At 44.3% G+C, this 26,854-nt stretch overlaps 1 protein-coding gene across 7 annotated transcripts in view; it reads right to left on the bottom strand.

The window, feature by feature from the left end:
- The window catches only part of ZEB2 (zinc finger E-box binding homeobox 2), a 116,958-nt gene that overhangs the window by 60,224 nt on the left and 29,880 nt on the right, over window positions 1-26,854 (bottom strand). The gene's annotated exons all lie outside the window — the stretch shown is intronic.

Genomic DNA, 26,854 nt, shown 5'->3' with positions numbered 1-26,854 from the left:
AGTTACCTGACTCAGCTGCTTGTAGAAATCAAATTCAGCCCGAGATAACAGCTAATCATTTGTCACAGTAAGAAGCAATTCCCTGAAATCGGAAGGGAAAACCTGCCGCTTCAATCCGCAGGTCTGTCAGATTGCAAGAAATTACATTCTGCTCTGACTAACCTCTGCTCTTGGATTGCTAACAACAAGCAGCCCGGTCTATCAAAAGAGAATATCATACAACCAGGAACAGCTTTTGATTTGTTCTATTCCAATAACCTGAGAAAAAGTTTATGGACATGCATTGCTGCCTTAGACCTCAATTTTCACCAACCTGCAGACTGTTTTGAATTTATAGCTCCGCATCCCCACAGTAATGTAGGTAAAATTTACAGGCTGATTATCTGGGACTTCATAGGAGGAAAATTAGAGTTGATTTTATAACCGCACAACAGATATTTGGTCTTTGATACTGGGAGTGAGGGCGCGCCGTTTGGCTGCTCCAATTAAAATGCCAAAAAAAAAAAAAAAAAGGGGGGGGTAAAAAAAAAAATTGATGAACTTTATGGAGAAAGAAGCTTTCAAAACGCAATTTATATTCTTTAGAAATGTTCCCAGAGAGTAAATTAAATGTATACCCTTCTATGTAAACACTATTTGTGCAGCAGTCATGTTATAAGTTTAATAAAAAATGATGTATCGCCCCTGTTTGTGAGATTTATAATTCACATGGCAGTAGTGAATCTGGGAGCCTGGCCACAATGCATTTTCTATACTTAACTCCGTTATCTACGGTACGAGGATGCTTACAACATTGGCAGAAAGGGGCAAAAATAGTTCAGTATCTTTACTTGACTTCTTATTATTTTTTTTTTTTTTCTTAAGGAGACATTATTAAAATTGAAAGCTTGTATCTCAAAAGGCCAGAGTTACCCATGGGGTTAATGTTCTTCGCAAGACATGTTTAGGCAAATCTATCCACTGTACTTTTATTAGCAGGTAATGAAAAGGTGTAAGTTAAAGTGTGAAAGGACTCTGTGTTTTTTGAAAACAGTACTTCAGCAAATAGCTTTATCTGGCAGAGCCTCTTTGTATTGTAATTACATATAATACAAATCTTCACAATAATTCAGAGAGAGAAAATGCTAATGTGCAGGTTGTGGCAGAAACTAAACCAAAGCAATGAGATTTGCAGCTACAGCTGATTCCCCATCTCACACTGTGATTTTTAACAATTTCTTTCCCCGCTTGCGCGAGAAGGCTCGTGCCTCCACACTCTTGCTGAACTGCAGCTACAAAAGTTATTTCTCCTCTTTTTTTCCCCCTCTGTGTGCTCCTTTTCCCCTTAAAGTACAAAAGGGATAACCCCCCCCTCCAAACTGCTGATTAAAGTAGATGGGAGGCGGTAGGAGAAACTACAAAGAGTTTCTAGCAGTTAAGCAGGATTTATATTAGGAAATAGCTCCTAACATCCTTTCCAGGTTTCTGCTCGTGGCTGCTCCGGTTTTGAAAACGTGCAAAATTTATCTGACTTACCCCAACAGCTTGAAGGACCAGCTTGGATAAATATGTATTTTTGTGATCTCTATTGGTTTTGCACATATGGTACCATCTACCTGATTGATTGTAAGGGCTCCATTGACTGAAAACTGGAGGGATTTTGGTGTATACATTCATTCCGAAAAAATACATATTCATCGCGGGGCACGCCGCAATCCCCTAAACGTGAAGTCGCCGCCGTGCACAGTGGCGGTGTCTCTCGCGTAATGAATCACCGGCTGATGGACCCCGCCGCAGCCCTGATGCTTCCCCCTCCCTCCAGCTCCCAGCCCTGTCCCCGACGCCGATGAGGGGCCGGCCGCCCTCCCCACCTCCCCCAAACCCCACCTTTTAGATCACAGCCTTTCTCTGCCTTTTTTTTTTTTTTTTAAGTTTTATTTCAATTTTGATGAAGGCCAAATTAATTGTTTGCAAAAATGAGGAAACGCGTCCTGCAGCGATCTTATCCCTCTGACAACTCCTCACAATTTGCGACGGAGTTCCCTCTAGCATCTAGGGCCTGTATTTCTTCTTCTAAGAGTATTTTTTTTTTACTCCTTCCTTTCCCACCGCCACACACAACCTGGGAGACAGACGATATTAGAAAACCAGGGTAAAACAAATAACTGCCTTCACGGGGAAACGCGTTGGTTCATTCCCCCCCTCTCTTTTATGTCCCTATATCTGACCCTGATCTAGATCCCACAGCCAGTGACAGAAATATTGACATCAGCCGGGGAAAGATCAGGTTTCTTTACCCCGGGGACGAGTCCTGTAAACTCTGCCGTGTTGACAGAGCCAGGTCCCGTGCTGGTGGGTCCTTCTGGTGGCCTGGAGAAGGTTTAAACATCACTCCCGCTTGGCTTGTGGCCCAAGGGAGCTTTCTCATTGACTTCAATACCAGCAGCGTTACACCTTAAAAAACAAAAAGGGACGGATTCTGCTGCAGGAGGACCACTACCTGACTCTTTAGGTGGCCTTACTGCCCGCAGCAAGGCGTTTCTGTTGCGTAGGGTACCAAGAATACCACAATGTGGCCCGAAATTAGTTAAAAAAAGTTGAAAGTGAGTAAAAAAAAAAAATAAAATTGCTCCTCTGTATTTTTTTGTAGTCAAGCTATAAACTCCCGATAAACAGAGGCCACAGTGGAAATGCTGCCACGAACCTCTGGCTCAGCACCGGGAACGGGCACCGCCGCCTGTTACCTGCTCTGGTGAGAGAGTTCGTGGGTTCGTGATGAAGTAGGGGTACTTTGGATTTCTACAGCATTTTCCTCTCTATTATAAACACTCGCTCAAAACCCAGCCCCTCCAATTTTTTTGGTCACAGCTTTATCTCAGAAAAGGCTGAATAGGTACTTAAAATATTTTTCAGGAGAAAGAAAGAGGAAAGAGAGAGAGAGAGAGAGAAACCCCTGCCCATTCTTCTGAAATTTAAGTAGGCAGCCCTTGACAGATCACTGAGAAAAGTCTGTATTTTCTCAGGTTTAACTAAATAATTTATGCATACTTTCACTTTGGCATGATGAAGCAATTTTAGCCTTTAAAACCCACAACTACTCAGGAGGGAAAAGGTCTGGTTCCTGCAACTTAAATAATTTAAACATCCAGGTGGAAATGCTTTCAGCGCTGCTCCTTTCTGAGACAAAGGAGGAAGACTCCGAAACTCGGAGACACCGAGAAGAAAAGGAGGGATAAAAGAGCCAACCTCGGATGCACTCAATGTTGAGGGGAAAGCCGGCTTCGTTCGCTGGGACAAGATGACCAGCGAGATGCTGAGAGTATATAAGTGCTAGGTAAAAATGCTTAGGAAGAGAAAGAATTAGTGGCCTAAAGCTACCACAAGGATGCTTTCCAAAAGAGCACGGCAAAAAATATCCCTCTACCCTCCAACCCCAGTCAGAAATGGTTTGTGTACGCTTAAGGGTTAGGCAGATGTTAGGGGTCACTGAAGAAGCTGTGTGAAAAACTGCACCACCAGCTTCTGAGTTTACAGAAATGAGTACGTCGTCTCACTCATAGCCGAGCAGCTCCGCGCCGATGAGAAATGAAAAAGTACCCGGGCTACTTCACTCTTTCCCGCATTAGGCGGGTAGATGTGAAACTCCCGAGATGCGTGCAAAAAAATTTATCAGCTTTAAAAGACAGGTACGAATAGCCCTCTGAGTCAGTGGCCCATCGACCTCCCCGTCAGGTTTCGAGGCGCGTGGGATGCAGCCGGAGCCTGGCTCGGCTGATGTCCCGGAGAAGGGCACGATGCCCGACCGAGGAGCAGAGGGTCATGGGGAGAAAAATCAGAACGAAAGTGCCAACAGCACAGGTATTACTAGAACTAGAAAACTGGTAGCGATTTCATGTAGTATTGAGCTCCGTTAATCAAGATGTCTCCCAGTAAATAGCATTACCGAAACGAACATTTGGCTTCGGCCCAAGGACAGACATGCCTCGGACTGCTCTCCCCTTTGGTATGTATTGAGCAGAAAGTATTGGAGGGAGAGCTTGCAGTGACCCATATATCTAAACCACCAGCATTTGCTGTTAGGGAAAAAATATCTGATTGTCCTCTCTAACCGGCTTTAAAGCCTCCATTGTTTGGCGTGAGCCTTCAAAACATGTCAGGGACCATGTCCTGGGGCTGGTGACATGCCTTCTGCGTGCCCATGGTGTTCTCCTTGAGTTTTGCAAAGATAAGGACTCCTAAATGCCCGGGAGCCTTTTGTCACTCGCCTTCCTCAAGAGCATGGCAGTAGTACACCAGATTAATAGCGGCGGACACCCTTCCTACAGCCGAGCCTGTCCCAGCGCCAGCGCTCACGTCTGTAGAGCTGTCACGCGCCTGCGTTGGGAGGTGCCATGGGGAGGAGGAGGAGGAGGAGGAGGACGAAGAGGGGAGGTCAGCCCCAGCTGTATCCCTGCATGGGATTTCCCCCAACACTCTTCACCTGAGATTTCCTACTCCTCCATGAAACACCTGAGAAGGGAAGCAAAAAATAAGCCATGCTCCTCCATTGAGCACAGGGACTATTTTCCCTTCCCCCCCCACCCCCCATCAGGTGTCTCACTCAATATATCCTGATCAATGCAAAAAAAAAAAAAAAAAGGGGGGGGGGGGGCAAAATTCATGCCTTGCAGCACTAGAAAAACTCCAGTTGGTGTTGAAACTGATGCTCTTCCAGCACGGATTTTTGTTGCCGCACACGTGAGAAACTACTGGCTGCCAGCGCGTTTGTGCCGGTGGAGTAACACCACCTCCAGAGCCCGCTTCCCACCACGCTTTGAGCTTAAAAATGGCTCAAAGTTTCTCCTATCTACAATGTGCCTCACGGTCAGCTGAAATGTTCTTATTAGGCTGGTCCCCAACCTTATCCTCGCCGCCAAAAGGAAGTGTGGAGCTGGGCATAAGAGGCTGTTGAAACCGCACGTCATGTTTGGGTTTGCTGTGTCATAATGATTTTATTCCGGTTGGGATAAGGCGTTCTGCAGCTGTTTTCCTACGGAGCCGATGGCAAAGGGCAAGGGCTCCGCTGATACCGAGCAAAAGGGAAGGGCAGCAAAAAGAGGGACCTTCCCGACAGAGAAGACATCTCTGTTAAAAACGCGCTATTTTTTTGTTGGTTTAAGTATGTAAACTTCAGAGGCGTTGCCTGTGGTTAAGAGGTAAAATAAGGGATGTAGAGCGAGGCTTCAGACCTCAAGCCTTCGAGTATTTTCCCTTTCTTTCGATCTTCTGTGTTTTCCCTTTTTCAAATGCGGTATTAATAGCGGCGCCCTGGCCACAACCTCCCCAGCAGCGAAGCGTGGGTGTCCCGGGGTGCTCCAGCACCTCTCCACTACCAGGGGAAAGAAATTCTCCTTTCTCTTCCCAATTCCCTTGCTGGAGAGATCCTACCCGGCCTCATCCTCTAATTAACGGTCTCATCTTCTGATTAACGTGCCAAAATATACACCAGTTATCCCCAAGGATGTGCTCCCTCCTGCACCAGGTACCTGCCCGAAACCCTCAGCTCTTTGCTTGGAGATATGAACATCCTTTGGTTGCCGCCGAGTCGGTTCAGATTTCAGCCGGTGCCTACCTCGAGGTGGAAGGATAACGTGAATTTTTAACAAAATAAGAACCTACTTGAAATTTAAAGTTATTCGCTCTTCTAGTGAAACACGGAGTACGGCCCGCGTGGGGATCACATTTATTGGGAGAAAGTGAAACTCGTAAGGTTAATATTGTTTCTGAACAAAGTATAAATCAAGGTTTTTGAAGGCCTTTTTTGCTGGCTTATGTCTTACACCCTCGAATTTTGATGGGGAGGGGAGACCTCGCGTTTTGCAAACCTGCACAATTTTGGGCGCTGGAATAACCGTTCTATCAACCCCGGGAACAAAGCTTGGGAGCCGTGTGGGAAACTCCCCTGACAACAACCCAAAAAATAAAGAGGCAGCCCGTTTGGCACCGCCCTCCCCGAGGAAACCGCATGCACCCGAGGCGAAAGGCCTTTTCTTCTATTCCCAGGCTGCTAAACCATCTAGTTCTCCTCATTTGTTACCCCCAGTTAAGCTTCGCAAGCCTACAGTAAACCTGGGAGAGCTCGGGTTTTGTACGGAGGAATTTTACATTCCGGATTTGCTCTCCCCCCTCCCCAGCCTCCTCCCCTGAATCTTCAAACCAAACACCTGATATAAACCTAAAATCCTAATCTAGCCTGAAGTGCATTAATAGGAGCTTTGATGTTGGGTTTTTTTTAAAGAGAAAAGAAAAAGAGAAGAGAATTAGCTCCATAATCCTACTAGTTATACTTCTAACAATATTATTTTAAGACAATTAATTCATATTTAAAAATAATGAAATTACTAGCACAAGACACTAAACTTCTTTTAGTATATTAAATTGGGCAGATTGCTTCTCTCCTTCTAATTATGAATGTAGCAGTTACAAAAGAAACTGTCATTTTGATAGAGTAAAAGACAATCTGTCTGCCAAAAGTGTCCAACCATAATTCTAAAAAAAAAAAAAAAAAGAAGTCATCTGCATCAAGAACATGCTACTTTGTTTGATGTACTGTCTTATTGGAAACCTAATTTGCTTTCAACCTCTGAGACAACACATAACATAAGTTTGTGTGACTAATTTTCTTGGAAATATGAGTAATTAGAATAAGGGACCATCTCCATCGCAGGAACGGATAGTTTTCAAAACTCGAAAGAAACGCTATAAGTTGCTTTCTTTTCCCTTTCAGCCGCGTATTACAAAAGGGAGCGGGATGGCTTTGTACAGCGTAACGTAAGCTCACATGTAAATTGTGAACTACTGCAAAGTACGGAGAGGTTTATTACCTGAGGTGAGCGCTCCCAGAGCTCCTGGAGTATAAAAGCATTAGCCGTATGTTCTAACCGAGTAATAAAAATCAATAAACAGGAACCCCCCACCTGTGCTATGGCCCCAGTGTTAAGTTTTATACACGTAGTAATAGTGCATATCAATTTTCACCACCCTTCCTACGCTAGCTATTACAAGGCGTACAACCACCGGAGGGACTGCGAGAGCAGTGCCATTCATCCCACGGAGTTGTCCAGATGCCAGCTCCATTGCATCATTGTCAATTTTATTCTATCTACAACTGGACAAGGCTGCAGCCCCGGCTCCTATCCACCCACTCAACCCCGCAACAATTGCAAACTCTGTTCGACTGGTTAAAGAGTTTACAAGCCAGCTGAAAGAAAACAGAACAGTTGCATATTAATGCATCCCAACCCCTGAAAGATCACATAATGGAGCGGGAGAAACGTGTAACTGCAACCAATATGGGATCCCGTCCAGCTGCCGCAGCCTGTGGATCAGTGACCGGGGTTTTTAAATAAATTAATGATAAGCATCAATATGCAGCTGCGCCGGATTCCAACTGCAACTAGTTGTGTGGCTGGAGGGTCCTTAATCGCGCAGAGGTACGGAAAGCGTGGGTCATCGCAAAGCCAGTGTAGGCTAAGAAATCAAACAACGCTACAGACGCGGTAGCTCTGCCAGGTTGCAAGAATAACTACTAAATCACACTTATAATTAAGAAGAATGCCCCTGGTAAGGCAGGGAAGAGCATGAGCACAAACCTTTGCCACATATTTTGCGCTATTCATTAATCTATGGAAATAAGGGTGGCAGGTTTATTTAAGTACCAAGCAGACCAGGAAAGTTAGTTGCTTTTCATTTTCAAATCAGCACACATGCACACACCCCCCACCCCCCAAAAAAAAAAAAAAAAAGAAAAACCAGAAAACCACCTTTGAGGAATATTTCATTCTACAGATCTGCTTCAAAAGTGTCAGGCTTTCTAATTACAGCCCAAAGATGACCACTGCAGACTTGAGCAAGTAATGAGAAGCATTTGAGGATGAAGGCTTTGATTTTGAAATAAGCATGACCCAAGTGTAGTCCCTCTTTATGAAAAAAAGCTGCAGTTTTAATAGGCAAGAGGGGGAAAAAAAAAAAAAACCACACACAAAACAGCACTTGACGATGACCCTTTCTCCCCTCCCCAACAAAAAGACAAGGAGTTTTATCTGCCTGAGGTTGCCTCTGATAGCGCTCATGGTCCGGAAGTACCACTCATGGGCACTTAAAGCAGCATCGCTCAGAAGCATAAAAATAGAATAAAGTTGTACAGCAAATGAGAAATTATGATATAACTCAAGTGTTGCGACACAAAACCAGCAAAACGAACGCTCCAAACATTCCCTGGAACTGATAAAAATCTATCCGAAATTAGTAGTACCATCAAGGTGTTGCTTAAGATGAAGTAGTGCCTTTAAAAGCTATCTACAGTACCAGTCACGACAGCTTTGCAGTGAAGCTAACCATTTTAGGCAATGGGAAGAAAGTAAGACCATTGTAGTTGTGAACAGCTGGCATACAATAGATAATTTAAGGGAAAGTGACCCTCATGTATAATTTTTAACTGAAGAACTGTCAAGCCCCATTAGTTCCAATAGGGCCTGGTAGTACCGAGGTAGGTTTATAGGGGCATTGTATGAGAGGAGTTTCCAACAGAGCAGCAAAAAAAAAAAAATTTTATGGGAACTTTTGTGGATTCGGAATTAATTCCTTTTTTTTTTTTTTAAAGTCTTAGCTGCCGTTCGAAACGAGGACATCTCCGCTTGTCTTTTCAGAAGAGAACCCCAAAAAATGACAAAAGTGTCTTTCGGAGCCACGTTCTGAGCCACATGCGCTGATAATGCTGAGGAATTCTGAAAGACACCCGTTAAATGTGGAAACCGTGCTGCTAAATCTACGTCACCCCCTCGGCTAGTGAATAAAGAGCCAAGTAAAGAGAGCAAGGGAAGAAAGCAGGACTGCTTAAACGAGTGCAAATAATGAAGGGTAGAACCTGGGTAGAACATAAAAAGTGAGCAAGTTAGGTAAAATAAAGCCCCGGCACCGTTTCTGCAGACATATTTTAGAGGCCAGTCCAACATTATAAACAATTGCTATAAAACCTGAAAGGTCCAGGTGTCGCTAAGTCATGTTTACTTTATGGCTTTCACTTTGCTATTTGGCAGTACTTCTAAGACCGTTCTGAATGATGTTGCCCTCAACTCAAAGCGCTATAACTTGCTTGCCCAGACTTAAAAGAGATACTGTAAAATTATTTAGCAACTTCTCGTGCCATAAACAATACAGGGAAGTAATCCCAGACCCTTCTCCTGTGTCTCGGTTGGCCCCCCATTAAACGCTGCATTTTGTTGTGTGGTGGGTCTTGGGTGCTTACATGGGAGTGGGGTGAAGAGGGAGAAGACCAGGCACATGCCTCCCCTCCTCCAAAGGGCTCAAGCTGCTGGCAACCTTGGACCTCGTAGACACTTTAGAGGACAGCGGAAACGCGGACAAAAGCAGCAAATACAGGCAAAGGTTTGGGCTTGCCTTGTCTCCTTGGGGACTCCGTCCTTCCTCAGGGAAAACTGGGGGGCAGGAAGGTACTGGGTTTCGGGCAGGTTATCTCCCTGCGCCTCTGGGGCCCCACCATGGTTTCCACCGGGGCCACTGGGCGTGGGTAGGTGGGATGAAACCAGGGGATTGCTCACAGCTGAGGTCGATATTGGGTTTAAAGTAAATGAGAATAGCTGATTCTGGCCTTAACGAGTTGACTTAAGGTCTATATATTAAAAGAAACCCCAACAGATTGTCATTTAAAGAAATGACAAGAGAAACATCCTTTTAAATCCAAGTCAAATAATATGACAATAAAGTCAGGAGTTATAGGTACTGTAGACTGTCCTTTGCTAGATGCTATATTACACACAGTCATTAGGCCAGCTATAAAAAGAAGGTTTAAATACTAATGTATTTTTTAATTTGTTTTATACCCTAAACAAGCAATCAATGTACATTAATAAACATAATTGTTTTTTTGGCATTTGTCCATTCATTTGGTCTACCTTGTCAGCTCCGGCAAACACATCAGCAAAATTCAGTAACCACAATACACAAGAAGGAAACACCAATGAGGCCATCTCAGATATGCATAATGTAGTGAATTACTTTGCTGCTCCGCTATTGACAGACTGAAACCTCCAAAGTTTGCCATAAGCTTCTCCTGCCCCTCTTAAACAATGACTTTGACAGGTTTTTGTCCGCAAATACTGCTTTCGAGTGCGGTGCAAAGAACCTTTAACGAGGTGGTAAATATGTTTACCTTTGATAAGGTGAGCTGCCTGATAAGATAAGGTGGATGGCCACTTTTCAAAAGCAAACATGTACAGAGCTGGGGGCTCTCACCCAGGAGCTGTGCTGGATTTGATCAGCGTAAGGCAACGTCTACCCGCTCCGGAAAAAGCTTCCTGAAATCAATTTGTTCCTTTTCAGTTTTAATTATAAAATACCACTCACTAGAGAGAGATTTATTCACTCAAGAGGGTGCAACGTTGGAGATGGATGTGTAAAAGGTGCTCGTCTCTCTAGTCTCAGCAAGTAAGGTGCAGCTCTTGGTTTAACTAGGACACTGTGGGTATCTACCTCCTGCTGTGCCACCTCCGAGCAACCCCTACCCAACGGACCTCCTGTAAAGGCAAAAAACCAGGAAATACCTCGGAGGAGGAGACTCTTGATGCTCTGGTACGGTTATCCTGAGTGCTAGTGACCGGAGAAATACATACCAAGAAAAAGCTCCACTGGGGGCAAAAATCTGCGTTGCAACCCTGTAATGCCTCCTGACATCTCTACCAGGTCCTCTCTGTAGGTGACCCCACCAAAACAATCCCGGCTGGTCCTTCGGTTGAAGGCAAGAAGACGGGAGGTAGCACGGGTAGCGTCTGTGCCACAGAAATTTCTTAAAATGTCATTTGTCGGAGGAATGGCAAAGGAAATTGTCGCAAAGAAGAGCGGAAGCTGCAGAGTCCAAAATGGTAGCTCCACTAATGGCTTTAACGCGCTAGAAAATTTATGAAAACATGAATAAAAGGTAACTTATTCAGTGTCAGCCTTACATATTTATAGTTTAAAAATTAGTCAAAGTTTATGTCCCGAGGTGGCACCTACAGGAAGCCAGATGTGTGCCTTCTGCATGTGACCTAAGACAGGCCTGAAGCAACAACTAGATAATTTCTCGCTCATACTCCACACCGTCGATCGCGGCGGCTTTCTGAGGTGAGAGAATCTGACAGCACTAACTCTCCAGGGCAGAACTTTCCAGTCAAGTGGATCAACGGACTGAAAATCTCTTATGAATAGTCATTAGGCCTTCATTACAAACCCCTCACAACCCAGTTCTCTTTTCGCAACCAAATGCCTTTTGTCATCTTCACAAGGTGCATCATTTAATTACCAATTGATTTCTTTATATATGACAACATGTCAGATAGCAAAATACAGTGTATCTCCCTTAGGGGGAGAAGTCTGTTAACTATCAGCGTGCCAGATTACTGAATTTAGCTGGAAGACAGCTATTCCCTCCACTGCGCCTTTATTTTAACTCGCTTCCCAGTTTTCCAGAGGAGCAACGTGGGGAAAGAGGTAAAGGCAAGGAGCAGCGCAAAGAGGAATTTATTTTTTTTTCCACCCCCCCCCGGTTCTGTCAAAAAATTAAAGCTGGCTTCCAACATTTCTCACTCTCTTTTTCGGCACATGCACCCCGAGCACGCACGTATGTACGTTGGCATCCGCGGCTATATGCACACAGAGAGCAGGGCGAAAAACACGTCAAACAATTGTTCTCATTATACCAGGAATTTACCCGACTTCTGACTTCGCTAGCATGCTGAATCTTCCCCTTCACAACTGCAGCCTGATAATCAAGCCAGTACTGTATTAATAAGCTGAATAATAAGGGAATTTCAGAAATGTACAGGACTATTATACCGTAACAATAAAACCTCAAACTGAGTAAACCAGAGCAGTGCCGAAGGTAGGCGTCGGAAAATAATGAAACCAGTGTTGCAGTAATGCACTCCATTGTATGGCAGTGTAAATGCCTGCTTCTTTCATACACAGAAGCTACATTACACGAGTCCGAAATGTTCTCAGAGCATCACTGTGCCTGGTTGTGATAGAACCTGGCACCAGCAAGCACTGAAAGCTGACATTATACTGTAGGATGTGCTGCAGGTGTGCAGGCCTGCGAACGTGCTCTAATTACATATTTTCCTGCAGAGCAACAATTAAGGTCGCCAAAATAATTGCCAGTTTCTTAATCCCTCTCTAACAAGACTGACATAAGGAACGGTTTATTTTTCTCTGGTTATTTTGAAAGTGCTCCTCAAGATTTTGGTTTTTCTAGCACGCCGCGTAAAACTAATTCTTACGTTCTAATCTGTGATTATACCCATTGTTGCTGCTGGGATGTTGGATTGGTTTTTTTTTAAGCCCAAACCCTTTCTGAAGTCAAGTACAACTAAAATAATGAAGAAATGCTGATTGTATAACCTGGCATGCTGTTTCGACATTTCCCCTGCCTTGAAGGTACCTATTTTACCCTTTCTGCTTGCATTTGTTCCGTGTTTTGGGGCTTTTTTCCAGGACTACAAGCTCCAGCCCAGCGTTCAGGCCCTTGCACAGTGGAATTAGGGCTGCACTATTCCAGTCGAGAAATCAGAGAACTACAGGGTTCTGTGTGTCCCAGTTCCAATAAAGAGTCACCTTTATTTTCATTACAACTGGCCTTATCTACTGTGGGAGACATTACAGAGACTTCTTTCTCAGCGGCGTAAAGCACTCGACTTCAAACAATTGAAACAATTGTAGTACATGAGACAGAAAGGAGATGTCTAGTGCATCCATTTGCAAAGCTGAGGCATTTAACAACAAGCATTATATATTGTAGTTATATATAGCTCTCTTGCAGACCTTGGGAATAGTGGCCAATGAGAGTCAAACTCAGCGCTGGCATCAACAGCCACAAGTCAATTGATTTTCATCGGGAAGCACCAAGTGATACGAGCCAGGAACCCTCCATCCCTCCCCTCCAACTCGTACAGAAAAGAAAATCTGCCAGAGAAAGCCGTGATCTGAGCCTCCACACAGAGACCTTCTCATCTTTTAATGCCTTGGAGTTTTAGGCTTGGCTCAAGGCTTGGCCGAAGAGGTCGCTTGGGTCCTGGAAGCCATCGAGGTGACTTCTGCAGGATCTGGACAGGCTCTAGAAGTTATTTTATATAGGAACACAAGGACATTTGCGTTCCGTCGTGTTAAAACAAATCTCCGCTTCCTGGTTAAACCAAAGGTTAATAATCTATTCTTGATAACTCCTTTCTAACTTTCCGGCAGAGCCTGCTGTTGCTGACCTACCTATGAGCAGATCCTACTGATGTCAGAACGAGTATTGCTTATGTCGGGATTAAATTTATCTGAGCAACACCAAAGATCAAACAAAAAAATGCCACACAGCACCAGTCAAAGGATGTCCAGCGGTGTGCCAGATAGATTGGCTTGACATGCAAAATCATATTCAAACATCCAAGAATATTAGCATTAATGAAGCAGACCCTTTGATAATTGTTGGCAATCTGAAAACTTTGCTCTGAGGATATTAAAAGTAAACTGTTATCATCCCATTGCCAGTTTCAATCCCACTGATAAAAGCTGCCACAACCTGTCAGCATTATATATTTAACGAGGGGGTACGAATATACACTCCTGCTCGGGAGCGTAGGTAGATGTCCACCTTTGCAAAGCTCGGTGCATGTGCGCAGACTTCAGAAGTGATACTAATATCACAGACTCCTACTAAGTTACTAGTTTTATTGTTAACTCCACTACTCACTTTCTAAATCAGTCCCTCTTTCCTACACTTCTCTTGCAGTCTTCCTTCAACGCAGATGAGCTAATCAGTTGCTTAGACACCCGTCCTCATAAAGCTGCTCACGTCTTTCTATGCTTCACCTGCAAAAGCCACAACAGCGATACTGTGATACACGAAAATGTATTTTTCCCCTCATTGTACTTATTACTTTGAAATGGTCATTGATTTACTCTGCAAGTGAGGAAACAAAGGAAATTTAAACTTTAATGGATATTAAATTATTTGCAAATGAATCGTTTGCTCTTCTCAAAAGGGACAAATGTATTTTGTTCGCTCGAAACCTACTTAGAAAGGCTGCATGGGAATGATAAAACTCATAAAGCTCAGGGTCATCTGCAACCAGCTTAAGATTTTCAAACCTGGTGATTTCATTAAGACTCTGTACGAAAGCACACGGTGTGGTTCTCCAAGGACTGAACGCCACATGACTTAACCCACGTAACTTGCAGGCACTGAATCTTCAGTCCCCAGCATCTCCAGATGTTGGTGTAGGCACCTGACTGGAGGTCCAGGTCGGAAAACGCTGGTCTTAATGGGCACGTAGGCTACACGGACTGGGGCCACTGGGAAAACTCACAGCAGAAGGCAGAGCAGAGCCAAAACACGTCCCTAAAAGAGGGCCAAGTCTCGTCGGTTTTACTCACGTGAGCAGCTGCAGTGATTTCAGCAAGGAAGACATGGCCCTGTTTACATGAAAATGCTTTGAAGGGAAATATTTTAGGTTTTGATCAAAACCTCATTTACATTCTTACAAAGAAACGGCAAAGAGTAATAAATGAGCTGTAGACTATATTATAAAACACATTTTAAAAGTAACACATGCTCAGAGATGGCTAACATTAAAATAAGAGTAGGTGTAATATCCAAGACGAACATTTCTGTTGAGCAGAGATCACACGAGAAAGCATTCCACAGGCATAACTTTGCAGATAATCAAAGTCAAGTATTAATACATTTTTATCAGTCCACCTTCTAAACAATATTTCAGTAGATTTCCTTTCACACAGTGATATTTGTAATAAATGTTCTGCCTTTGTTTTAAAGTCAGTCCGTAGAAAGATGACATCAGCTTAGCAAACAATAAAGTGCCTGTAATATTGTCTCCAGAGGGCTGTTACATTTACTTTGTAGCAGTAAAATTCAATTTTCAAAAAACACTACATGAATGATGTTAGGTTATTAACCCTATCACCACCGTAAAACATCATCATTGTGTGCAGAATGTAGGTCACTATCTAGGAGCTATAAGTTGCTTTTTGTTAAATAATCCATTTAAGCTGCTTTTCTTTCCTATAGTCCGGGTTGTGTCCCTTCCCTTTAAAAAAAAAAAAAGAAAAGAAAAAAAACAAAAACCAGAAAAAACCCCGAGTCCCATTTTTAATCGCAAGGCTCTGAGCGAGCGTCCTTATTACACATCTCATTTTAAGGTGTTCTTCCTTTGTTACTTTCAGATTTGGCCGCACACTTTTGAAGAGCGACTCTCTGTGAATTCTTGTTATTCAGAGCTGCTCTCAAAGAGATGGGGGGGAAGAAAAAAAAAAAAAAAAAAGTGTATCATATCAGCCTACGCCTGTGGTGACTCTCACAAGTTTCAGTTCAAGGAAAGAGAAGTAAAAAAAAAAAAAAAAAAAAAAAGTCAGCAGCTAGAAGTTCTGACTCATTTTGAAATTTGAGCGCAATTGAAGAGCGACCGTCCCGATTCGGGCACCGGCTCCTCAGCTCGTGCTGGGAGCTCCCGGCGGAACCTGGTTTCCCTGAGCGAGCTCCGCCGAGCCAGGGGAAAGAAAGCCCGGCCAGCAAACTGTCCGCAAGCCAACCCGTCACATGGCTCCCTATAAAAGAGGATTTGCATACCTGACGCAGCTATGGAAATATTCCCTGCCCGGGAAGGAGCGAAAAAGAAGTACTAATGGCAACCCCGCTATCAGGATGCAAGGGGTTAACTAGTTAAACTTCTACAACCCCCCACAGTAACTTTCCAAAAGCTGACAATAAGTAAAAGAAGTGCTGGTTATCCATTTTTTAAAGGGATGGGATTGGTTTTAGAAGAAAGGGAAAGAGGATCAAACACCTCAGAGCAACAAAAGGTTGTGTCAGAGGGCCCTCAATCACAAACCTCCTTCAACAAGAGATATTCCAACCTTCCAGAGCAGTTACCCGGGCAGCACGGCTAAAAAGTTCCCTGACATGAAAAGAACAAAAACAGAAGGGACAGAGGTAGTTATTGTTATGCACACTCCTCTTTTTTTTTTTTTTGCCGGGGCTTTTTTTTTTTTCTTCTCCCCCACAAAACTTTTTGCATAAGCTGTTAGTGGGGGAAAAGTAACAGCGCTGCTGCTTCTTGAAAAGAAATCCCCTCCTCTTTGCGTCTCCTACCTCCTAGGTTGTGAGGTACGGCCCAGCAGATTCTCAGCCGGGAACACCTGATGAATGGGAAGGGTCAGCTCTGCGAATGCTTCAAAAGGAGGCATCCGAAATTAATAAACGTAATTATAAGAGCATAAAAGTACCCCGGCTTTCACCACCACCACCCCCCCCCCCGAATATTTGAATATCCTTTTTTTCCAGCCAAGCAAAGTTGTGCGCGCGCAAAGAATGTAAATTATTTGCGTTTGTGGTGTCAGGTCTTGGAGGTATCTTAACAGCATGTAAGAATTTTCCACTTAAATGTAAATTATTAACAAGTCAGAGTTTTCATTTGTTTTATCTCCTGATGTGCAATCTAAATAAATAAATGGCACATTTTACAGTATTCACCACCCACTTCTCTGCTCTTTCAGAAACGTATTCTATACACACTACCTCTGCTTAAATAGGGTGGTGGATCATTCGCTCTTTCATCATTTATCTTTGTCTCGGTGCTTCAGAGGGGTTGTATTTTTTATTTTTTTTATTTTTTTTCTTGCTAAAACAAATTTACCTCTGGTACTTCATCAAGTTTTCCCGTGTAATATCGCTAAGTAAACACCACAGTGGTTTATTCATAAAATATTCATATTTCAAAATGTTCCTTCCCAACCACCCCTCCTGGGTTTACCTATGTTTACAAATATGTAAGCCTTGTTAATATGCCTTGTCTGGGGAATGGTGAGTGGTGACCCTCCTTGAGGCAGAGCTCTTGCTGAAGAAGTGTATTATTTCAGCTGGGAGAACAGCAAAGCTCCGGGATGAGACTGATTGATTAAGACCAGATGGATGGCCACACATAGGTGTGACAAAAATAGAAACGCATTGCAAACATTCCTGGCATTGTCCTCCTGTGGTCCGGGAGGTGGATGGACCCGGTGGTACCTTATCTACCTCCTGATGGGCTCCAGAATTGAAGAATGTTAATGAAAGCTAACTCTCCTTCGCCTGCCTTACAGTGACACTTATTACAATGAATCGAGCTTAAAATTGCATCTCGAAAATAAACTCTGGGTCCCGTCCTCCCCGCTCACCCCCCCCCCCCCCACCCTGATCAAAAAATGACAGCTGGCATGCCACTGGAAAGCATTCGCACGCGTTTCCATGAAATTAATTCGAAGTAAAGAGCTCAGTAAGAAAGAAAGAAAAGGAAAGAGAAAGAAAACAAACAGAGCGTACCCACATCCTCTCCTTAAAATTAAACTTTCAGAAACCACATGAAGGAATAAGTGCAAAATGAATGACCTCTGGTTTGGAGAGGAATGTTTCATTGAAACCCTCTTGGCTTTTATGTTTATTGGCCATAAACTGACCAACCCTCTCCATAATGCTGTGGTTGTTCTTCACAGAAAAGCCAAGCCAATGGCATGAATCCTGCTCACCTTACTGAAGCGAAGGGTCCCAAGAAAAAGGGGGGTTGACGAGCGGGATTTGGCCCGCTCTGGCCTTACACTGCTCTTCAGAGATGCCGTCCCTTCCTGGCCGTACCCACCATGCCTCAACATTCCCTCCCTTTACCTTCTACCATGGCACATGATGTATTTCTGACACTAAGAAAAATTCCACTAACTGAACCTTCCTGTTCACGCTGAGTGCCAGCGGCTGGGTAAAGGAGGTGGGAAAGAGCACAAGCCCAGGCTCCTGGGGCCACCTCTTTTCTGTCCCTCTACCTATTGCATCCGGCAAACCAGTCATGTGGCAAGCTTCAGGGGTCAGCCCCGACCCCAAAACGTGCTTTGAAGTCTCAGGAGGATCTCAGCCCTTCTCCTTGCACAGCCCTTTTCCCATCGCACTGCATGGCGCCTCATGACAGCCATGGAGGAAGATGGAAGAAACCAGACCCCCAAGTTTTCCCTCTCCCTCTCTCTCTCTCCCTAAAACTCCTGTTCAGCCCCAGCGTGAGCTTTTAGTTCCCGTTCTCCTCATGTAGGCCTGAAACGATTACCTACTTGTTATAAATCTTCTCAGGTTTCACAGGCGCACATTTGCCGGTAGGTTCCCGACCAGCATTTCTGGACGTTGGGCTCACAGAGACACATTCTCACACATGCAAAAGCTCTATGATGGATCAGGGGCTCCTCCATTCACCCCTCCACTTCAAGCAAAACCGTTCCTAATATACCTTTTCATACGTGAAGCATAATGAATGTACCTTTTCTTATGCATGTACAATACTGTACTTTCACCCACTGGCAAAGAAGTTCGCTAAATTACTAAGAGCGTTTAAAGAGGTGGCATTCATTGTAATATACAAAGGAATTTAAAGCACATTTACAAATGAATCGGCAGGCATGCCAACAGGAAAAACAAGTTTAAATGTAAAATTTTAAAAAAAAATAAAATAAAATTGAGGATTGCTTGAAGTGATTATTATGATATGAAACTGTTTGTCCATTTTATGGGCTGCAAACTACTTGATTTCTCTTCATCTACAATTCAGGTGACCGTGGTTTTAAAGAAATATTCTTTCCCTTGGTTTTCTTCTCCCCTCCCCAACTGAGTAATAAAACATAGACTAATTTAAATAAGAATCATTATGCTCAGAAGGCCTCCTCTGGCTGGAAGACTTTTGTTCCACATGTCCCATAATCTCACTCCCACATGGCTGCCATAAGGTTGATGCTGAAATCAAACTCTACTATAGAATTTTCTTTTAGACACAGTAAAAATATGTATATCAGTTTGGGGAAAGAAGTCCTATAATTTAGGTAATGGGAGAAACACACTTGTGAAAGAAACCTCTTGACTTTGCTGCTCCACTCCCTGTATTTTTTTCCTCGTCCAGGTTGCTATTAGCATATGAAAAATGCTTTTAATTTTATCCATTTCTGGACATATCTGTCACACACACAAGCGAGATAGCAGCTAGGTTTCCAACTTATCTCTTCTTTACCACCTCAGCAGCAGGTTTAAAATAGATCGCGCCGCTCTTTTAGTTATTTGCGGCCAAGGTGTGTGTAACTGCCTTCCTGAACAAAACCCAATAAAGAAGGAGCAAACCAAACCATGGGAGGACGTTTGCTCCCATCGCAAACACAAATGTTGCTATCGCAGCATCTCACGGCATTACTTTCCCTTGAAAAGTAAGAGCCAGAGCAGCTCTTGGCCGTAACTACACGCATCGGCCGCAGTACGGCAAGGCTGGAAGTTACAGCCCTGTTTTTAAGCGCTTTCTATTTGTTGTTTATCTGTTTCCTTAAAACTCCCACTCCCGCCCCTGCCCGACGGACGGACGGCGCGCACGCGGCACGGCGGCTCCCACGCGCCCTTTGCCAGCACAAGGCGACTTTGTTTGACGCGCTGCGACGTCTTCCATCAAAACCGCAGCCCCAAATTCTTCGCCGGCGCACGTGATGGCAGGCAACCTGACGGCAGAGCCCGGAGAGAGCTCTCAGCAATACGCAATCTATTTCCACGCAAGCTACGGATCTTATGGCGGCAGTCACACGGTCGTTGCACACACACAAAATTTTTAAAGCCCGTTTCTGCTACTTTTTAAGTAAATTAAAAACTCCCATTGCCCCCCAGGCAATTAGGCCGAGGCCCTAGGACTAGCTTAAAGCATCGAGATGCGGAGCATTTTCATTTAGTGGTATTTGGCATGAAAATATTTGTGGCTTGGTGAAACTTTGCGCACACACACCCTCCGACTTTGCTTTTTGGGACATGGTGGGGAAATGGCTCTTTTTGCATGAATGTAAAAAAAAAAAAAAACAAACCAAAACCCATGAAATTATGCTCTGTTTTAATGAAAGGGCGGTTTTGCTTGACAAAACATATGCCTTCTATTAACAGTATTAATAGAAATGGGCCTGCTTTCAAACTTGCAATGAAACGTGACAAAACCCAGGGCTGGATTCTCAGCTGAGCTTCGGGCACCTTTGCAACCCACCGCAACCCCGCCTGATGCCGTGTCCCCCTCCAAAAAAAACCCATCTCCTGGACAAAAAAAACCCACCCCCTTGGGCACACCACTAAATACCTCCAAGGCTGGGAGCTGCACGAGGAGCTCACTTTGCAGGATGCTTTCTCCAGCTGGGAAATTCAAGAGATCCTCTTCACACAGCAGCCAAAATGGGTGTGTAAGATCTGCCTGTATATTATTGTTGTTTTGTTTTGGTTTTTTTCTCCTTGGATCAGCCCAAAGGAGCCATGGGCATGGCTTTTGCCAGTGGTGCCCACACATCCACAGTGGTTAATAAGAGCCACACAAGTGCCAACCCTCTGGCTGGCATCAGGAGGACCCATGAGCGTGAAAGGCTAGAGGAGAAAGCCCCGGAAGAAAGTCCAAACCAGCCCAGAGGAGGCCAGCCTGTCCTGCTAGAAGTTATAAGACGGGGAATAAAGGGCACCTTGCGCTGATGAGGGGGATTAAGCCGATGAGCAAAGCACCTGAAACAACTTTTCCTTCCCACCTCCACTGGAAGAGGAAGAGGGCTCTCCTAAGTAAATAAACCAGCACAGCCCTTTTCCATTTTGACGGTTTCTCGCCGTTTTCCTAAATTGCCAGGCAGGCAGAAGCCTTAACCCTGACAATACTCATGTGAAAACTCCCTGCTTGATTTTTCTTTTTTTTTTTTTTTTTCTTTTCACTTGCCTGACTCCTTTATTAAATGCTCTCTGGCTCTAAATGAGTGGGTGTCAGAGGGGCAGTATTTCACAGATCTGTGGGTCACTGCCTGATTTTTGCTCTGCATCTAGGTATTAAAAGTTCCTCTTATTATAGATAGCGTGAAGAAAAATGAACAACTTGAGACAGTTTTCTAAACCGCTAGTCTCGGCGTATATTTATTTTATGATGATGGCGATGAAGTAGCCCCTTATATATTTTCTATTGTCTTCAGTATAGACACACTTTAATCATAAACTGACGTATGAAAGCTGCCTATTGGCCTATTGATATTTCTTTTGCACTGAGCGAGAAGCCAATATCCTATTTTAAATATAACTTTAAAAAATGACATTACCTAAGAAAATGCTAGCAGTATTCCTGATAAAATATACTGTGGTGGGGCTGAAAAGTGCATGCAAAGCAAGCTGCATTATTAGAATGTTTAAATATTAATTATACCGCTGTGTAGTAAAGATGATCAACTGTGAGTGTCAACTAATTTTCTAAAAGCTGCAATGTTGGATTTCGTCTAAACTTCTATTGTTAAGCTAAAACTAAAAGCCCAGCAAGTTTAGTCTACTGGAGTGTGTTTATTTTTATTGGTTTCTGCATAATTTTTTTTAACATAAACCAACTTTAACCCCTCTACTGTAATCTCTGCCAGTGGAACTCCAATAGCACATCATAAAATTCCTATAATTCTTCAAAGCGATGTAGCTGGAAAAGAAAAAAAAAAACCATGGGCACTTTGCAACAAACGCCAACTACAAGATTCAGCCGATTAAGTTTAACTCTTGCGAGCTCATTTTGCCGACGATATACGTGTAGCTAGATGTTCAGCCTGCCCTCCCATCGCCGCTCCGGTCGGGAGAAGCTCTCAGCCGCGATGCTCTATTGTGTGAAAACCCCTGCTCAGGTGGTACCTAGCGCTGGTACGTGCGGGAGGCTGAGCGGACAGATGGGGAGGCAGATGTACAACGCTACATAAAAGCAGAAAGACTTATATTATCTTATGCGAACGCCTTAAGTGACTTGAGCGCAGGCGGAGGGGGGCCGGGATGGGAAACGAAGGGTTAAAGTGAAAAATGACTGTCATTTCTTTCCCTGCTAGCAGCTATTGCTTCCTCGGACTTTTAAGAGGAGCCACCAGACTCGAGCGAGGGAATCACTTTGAGATTCTCCTGCGAAGACAAAGAAATAGTGCGCGCCGAGGCTGGGAGGCTTCCTTCCGTCACTCATGGATGCTCTGCCAGGATTTCCCACCTGAGACAGATTGCGACGCATGTTCGAATCACTCATGCAGGAGAAGCAATACACAAGTTCAGTGTAAAGCCACTTTAAAAGCTCATCGGGTGCATACTTTACTTGTACAAAATACCTTATTCATGATGGAGCAGTGAGGGCCTAGGTAATTACTTGAATCAAGGTGGCCTCAGAAGTGTTTAAATCTACAAGGACACTTAGAGCATGAATAATGCAAAATAATTTGCATCTAAATTTTTTAAGTGTTCTTTATTCAAAAACTAAAATGCAGTTCCGATTAAAGTTTGATGAGTGAAAGCTGAGCACTTCATACCCACTGTGAAACGTCTCCTGTTTGTGGAAATTATTTCAGACAGTGGTAAAGGGACAAAAGAGATCAAAAAAAAAAAAAAGTTGGTGATTAATCTGCATTACTTTTAAGCCATCCTTATTTCGTGATGTTTGGTGAGTAGGAAGTTAATTTCCGAACTTGCTGATCTGGTACCGTCTACATTTCACCCCTTTAAAGCAGCACCATCGAAAGCCCAGCTCTAATTATTAACCAAACAAAATAACTATTCTTTCGCCTCCGATGGTAGCGCAGAGCAGCTCGTGCCTCTGAAATTTGCCCAGTATCTTTTAGGGCAATTAATCTCGCCTCCGTCCCCGTCAGCCTCTTCGGAAAAGCCTTATGTGCAAAAATACCCTGGCTGCCTCTCACTCGATGTGCTTATAGGGCACGGGCTTACATTTCTTCACTCGGAGCGTGTTGCATCCCTTTCTTTTGAATTTGCCATTGACAGCATAAACTGCCGCGTATATCATCGGTTCAGCACTTTATTATATCGTCTCCATTCCTATTTTAGAACGTGTTGAGCAACCCCCATAAAAATTGTTAAAGAGGAAGGAGTGAACAAGACAAACGTTGTGTAACGCGCTCGCTGAAAATTATGCTTCTCTCTGCCGGGGCTGGAGGCAGAGGAGAAAAAGGGAGAGGGAAAAGCATGTCAGAAACAGCCGTTTTCGCATGCAGACGTCAATGAGCCTGTCGTTAAATGTGCTTAATTCACGATTATGTTTCCAACGCTCGAACCTGCCCGTCTCGCTGGCGGGTGCCGCTCGGGAAGGCGATAAGGAAGGAGGCGTTCGAAGTTGGAGAGCTTCGGAGATCCCCGGAGATTTCCACGGGCGGAAACTCCACTGATCTGCTCCCCGTTTGTTCCTGCCCTCCAAACCCAACGGCTCACCGCCGTACCAGAGCCAGACCCTCCGAAAAGCAGCTCCAGGAGCCAAAGGGAGGGTTTGGTTTGTTGTTTGTTTTTTTTTTTTTTTCCAGCTGCTAAAACCTCAGGTTGGGAAATCTGCTGGGATCCAACAGGTTAGGCAGGGGAAAGCTTTGGACAGTGAAGTTTTGAGCGCCGGCTAACTACGAGCCGCTAAAGTTTAAAGGCCCCTTTGCAAAGGAAAATCATTTTCCTGCTGCAGCCCTTATAAAGAATAAAGACTTCCAATTTATTACCGGCTCGAAAGCTGGCTGCCACTTTATTGGACTTTCAGATGAGTGTGCTCGCCACGCTTTCTTAGGGAGAGGATCTGCTACGTTTTCCTTGGATTTGGAACAATGCGAACATTTTTTTAACTCGTCGAACAAAGATTTCCCCAGCAACAGACCCCCTGCTCAGCAGGTCACCTATCTTTGCGACAGTTTTTCTTTTCCCACGCTAACCCTAGGGCTCATTTGCATAAGGTCTCTGTTGTGACAATTAGTTTCAGGTGAGCTGATTTCTATGAGGTTTGCCCAAGACGATACACAAGCTCTGGGCCTCCCTGATCCTGGCCCTAATTGCGACTGACTGGCACCAGACACAATCACCCTCTTGATTCAGCAAATTGTCCTGCAAGTAGCTTGTTGTGACCCCGCAACGCACAAATCATATCATGTCAGCCCGGCATAGTAAACACTGAATAAAGCAAATTCAAAAAAAAAAAAAAAAAAAAAAGGGAAAAAGGAAAAAAAAAAAGGTTTCATAATAGCTCCTCCATCTTCTAGCCCCAGTGGACAAGATGAATACAAATTAAAGCTATATCATATCTGCGTGCTGGGGGAAGAGGTATTGCTGCCCTGACAAACAACTTTGGGGTTTTTGGGGGGGGTTATTTTTGAATTTGCGTTGGGGGAAAAAACAAACAAAAAAAACAAACAAAAAAAGCCCTCAGATGTTGCTTCGTTCCGTCACCTGGGGAGAAATTCCCAGGTGAAATTCCCAGGAGAAATTCCCCCGGTAGCGGAGCGGGGTCGCTGTAAGTGTTTCCTAGCTCGTTGTTGTGGAAATAAGCAATGTGGTCTTTCATCATCTCAGAAGCCACTGGGTACACCAGCATGTGCATTAACTGGGCTCCCAGTAGTCTCTGATGGGTGGAAAGAGCCACGGAAGCCGGGCAGACCCCACCTCTGGGCTCGGCAGCAAAAGTCGGGACAGAACTTCTCCCGCGGTGCCAAGGAGCCCAGGGAGGAGCCAGGGACACAGGGGGACCCCATCCCACCTCCCCGAGGGTCCCGCATCCCTTCGGCGGCACCGCTTTGGGCTCAGTCCTGCTCGTTTTAGGCCATTGATAACCCCATGGAGGTCAGCCCGGAATTGGCTCCGGTATTGACTTGTCAGCCAGGGGAAACAGACAGCCTCCAAGATGGGCAGAAAAGAGGAGGGAATAATAAATACAAGTGGACAAATGCAAAGTTAACAAGGCTGGAGGAATACCTTTAACTGCCACGCTAACGAGAGCACGCGGTAGGGACGAAGAGCCACCCTTATCTCTGATTAGCTCCCTTTTCCTCAGTTTGAGTCATGGTTTTCATGTTATTTTTTGGTACGGTGCTTGATTCTTTCCTACCAGAGCAGCTCCGGCTGTGACCTCCGCCCCATGAGTGTGAGTCAGGAGAAGTTCCCTCCCCATCTTATACATTGCCTTTTTTTCTTTTTTTTGCAAAAGACGTCTAATTTGCAAAATATTATTCACCATAGAGACAAAAGCTGCTCCCCTGCTGTAGCTGGGATATGAAGGGTAAACTCAAATTCAGACAGGTATATCTGACTTCAGAGACGCTCCACGAGGGCAGGATTAGACCCACTAAATATATTGCGCGACAATCATTATGTGAATTAGATCAGGCTATTAGTTTTGGACTGTTTTTAATCTCCTGGGGAAATCTGTATTTACATTTGAGGTTGTTTTTTTTTTTTTTCCCCCCCTGATGCAAATTGCTTCCTCAAATAAATAGTTATGTTAAAAATCCTAGTAAAAAATCTGTTTCAAAATTATTCACTGAACGTGGCCGGTAGCCAGTGTGAAAGGTCAGCCTGCCAGTCCCAACAGTTTGGGGTTGAGGTCAAGGTAAATATACACGCAACAGGCTATCTGACATGGTGTATTTCTGTTAACCCTGCAATCTTACAAACCTCTTATAGGCAAAAAAATATTAATTGTTTGTGTATGCGTACAGATAAAGGTAAGAATGCATTAAAAAATCACCTCTCTGCCGAGAAGAGCAACTTTTACCCTGGGAAAAACCTTAATTTCAGGGTGGGAGACCTAATTCTTCTTTACTGGTACATTTCCTTTCACTTAAAAGTTATTAAATCTCCTCATGTGAGTGGGGCCTCAGGGTTGGCGTATGATCTGGGGTTACATCCCATGCCTGTGTCTGTCCTGAGTTAATACGAGCCAAGCAGGGAATACCCCCGTACCCGCAGGCAGGAGGGACCGCGCGGGGGCTCCCGGAGTCCCCCAGGCTCACGCCCCGCACCTTTGCGGGGCATTTAGAGAGCTTTTTGCTGCAGAAACACTAAAGGTGGCAATCCCAGAGTGGGACACGACTAGGTCAGCCTCGGGCTACTTCTTCCCATGGCGTGCACCCTATGGGGTGCAGCTCTGGGAAGCCACCCGCATCCTTTTTGGCACGGATGAGGAAAGACACTCAAATCCCTGCCTGCCATGAACATCTCCATGGGCAATAACAAGGATCTCAACACCATTGCCACCACGAAAACCCTACCGGGCTTTGACTTGGCTGGATAAACCCATTACTTCCAGCCCAAACCATCACTGCCATGTTTGACCCCAGCGGTGGCAGGTCCAAGGCGGTCGCCCATCCCTTACGAGCAAGCCAGGGCATGGCTGAAAACGCGTAAGGAGAGACCTGACGAACCTCGCCTGCTCTGTCTTTAAAATGCATGGCATTTTTATTTTGTCCTGTGTCCATGCTAATGCCTTTGTCCCTCTCTCGTGACACAAACCATGCTTTTACGGTGAAGGCAATGCAACGAGCTGATGTTGAACTTTAACCTCCAGCAACTCTGCCTCTAATGTAAGGCAAAACTTTTAGATTTTTAAGTAAATAAACAGTTGATTCTGACAAAAAATGACTATTCCCTCAAGGGACATTTTTGTGAAACTGCGCCAGGTACAAAAAAATGTATATTTTTTGGCTTGGTCATGAAACTGTCAAAACACAACTCTAACATGTTTTGCTGCATATGTAATTTTTTTCCCACAGCTCTTTCCGAGCAATGCTTAATTCTGAATTCTTTCTGCACCCAGCATTTGCAAGGAAATAGATAGATGCACAAGAAATTCAGGTTAAGTTTCTAGGTAAGTGAAAGAGAATAGCCAGGAGAAAGAAGAAGGAGAAAACCAAGGCAAAGCTGGAGAAACTTTGTGAGTTTCCCCTAAATTATGCTTTCGGGGTAAAATTCACCCTCAAAGTAGGGCTTTGGTGAGATTTGAGTAGGGAGTAGGCTGTTTGC

The sequence above is a fragment of the Rissa tridactyla genome, chromosome 7, assembly GCF_028500815.1.
Source record: "Rissa tridactyla isolate bRisTri1 chromosome 7, bRisTri1.patW.cur.20221130, whole genome shotgun sequence".
In the NCBI taxonomy this organism is placed as follows: Eukaryota; Metazoa; Chordata; class Aves; order Charadriiformes; family Laridae; genus Rissa; species Rissa tridactyla.
Note: the sequence above shows the minus strand (reverse complement) of the source record. Positions and strands in the feature narration are given on the sequence as shown.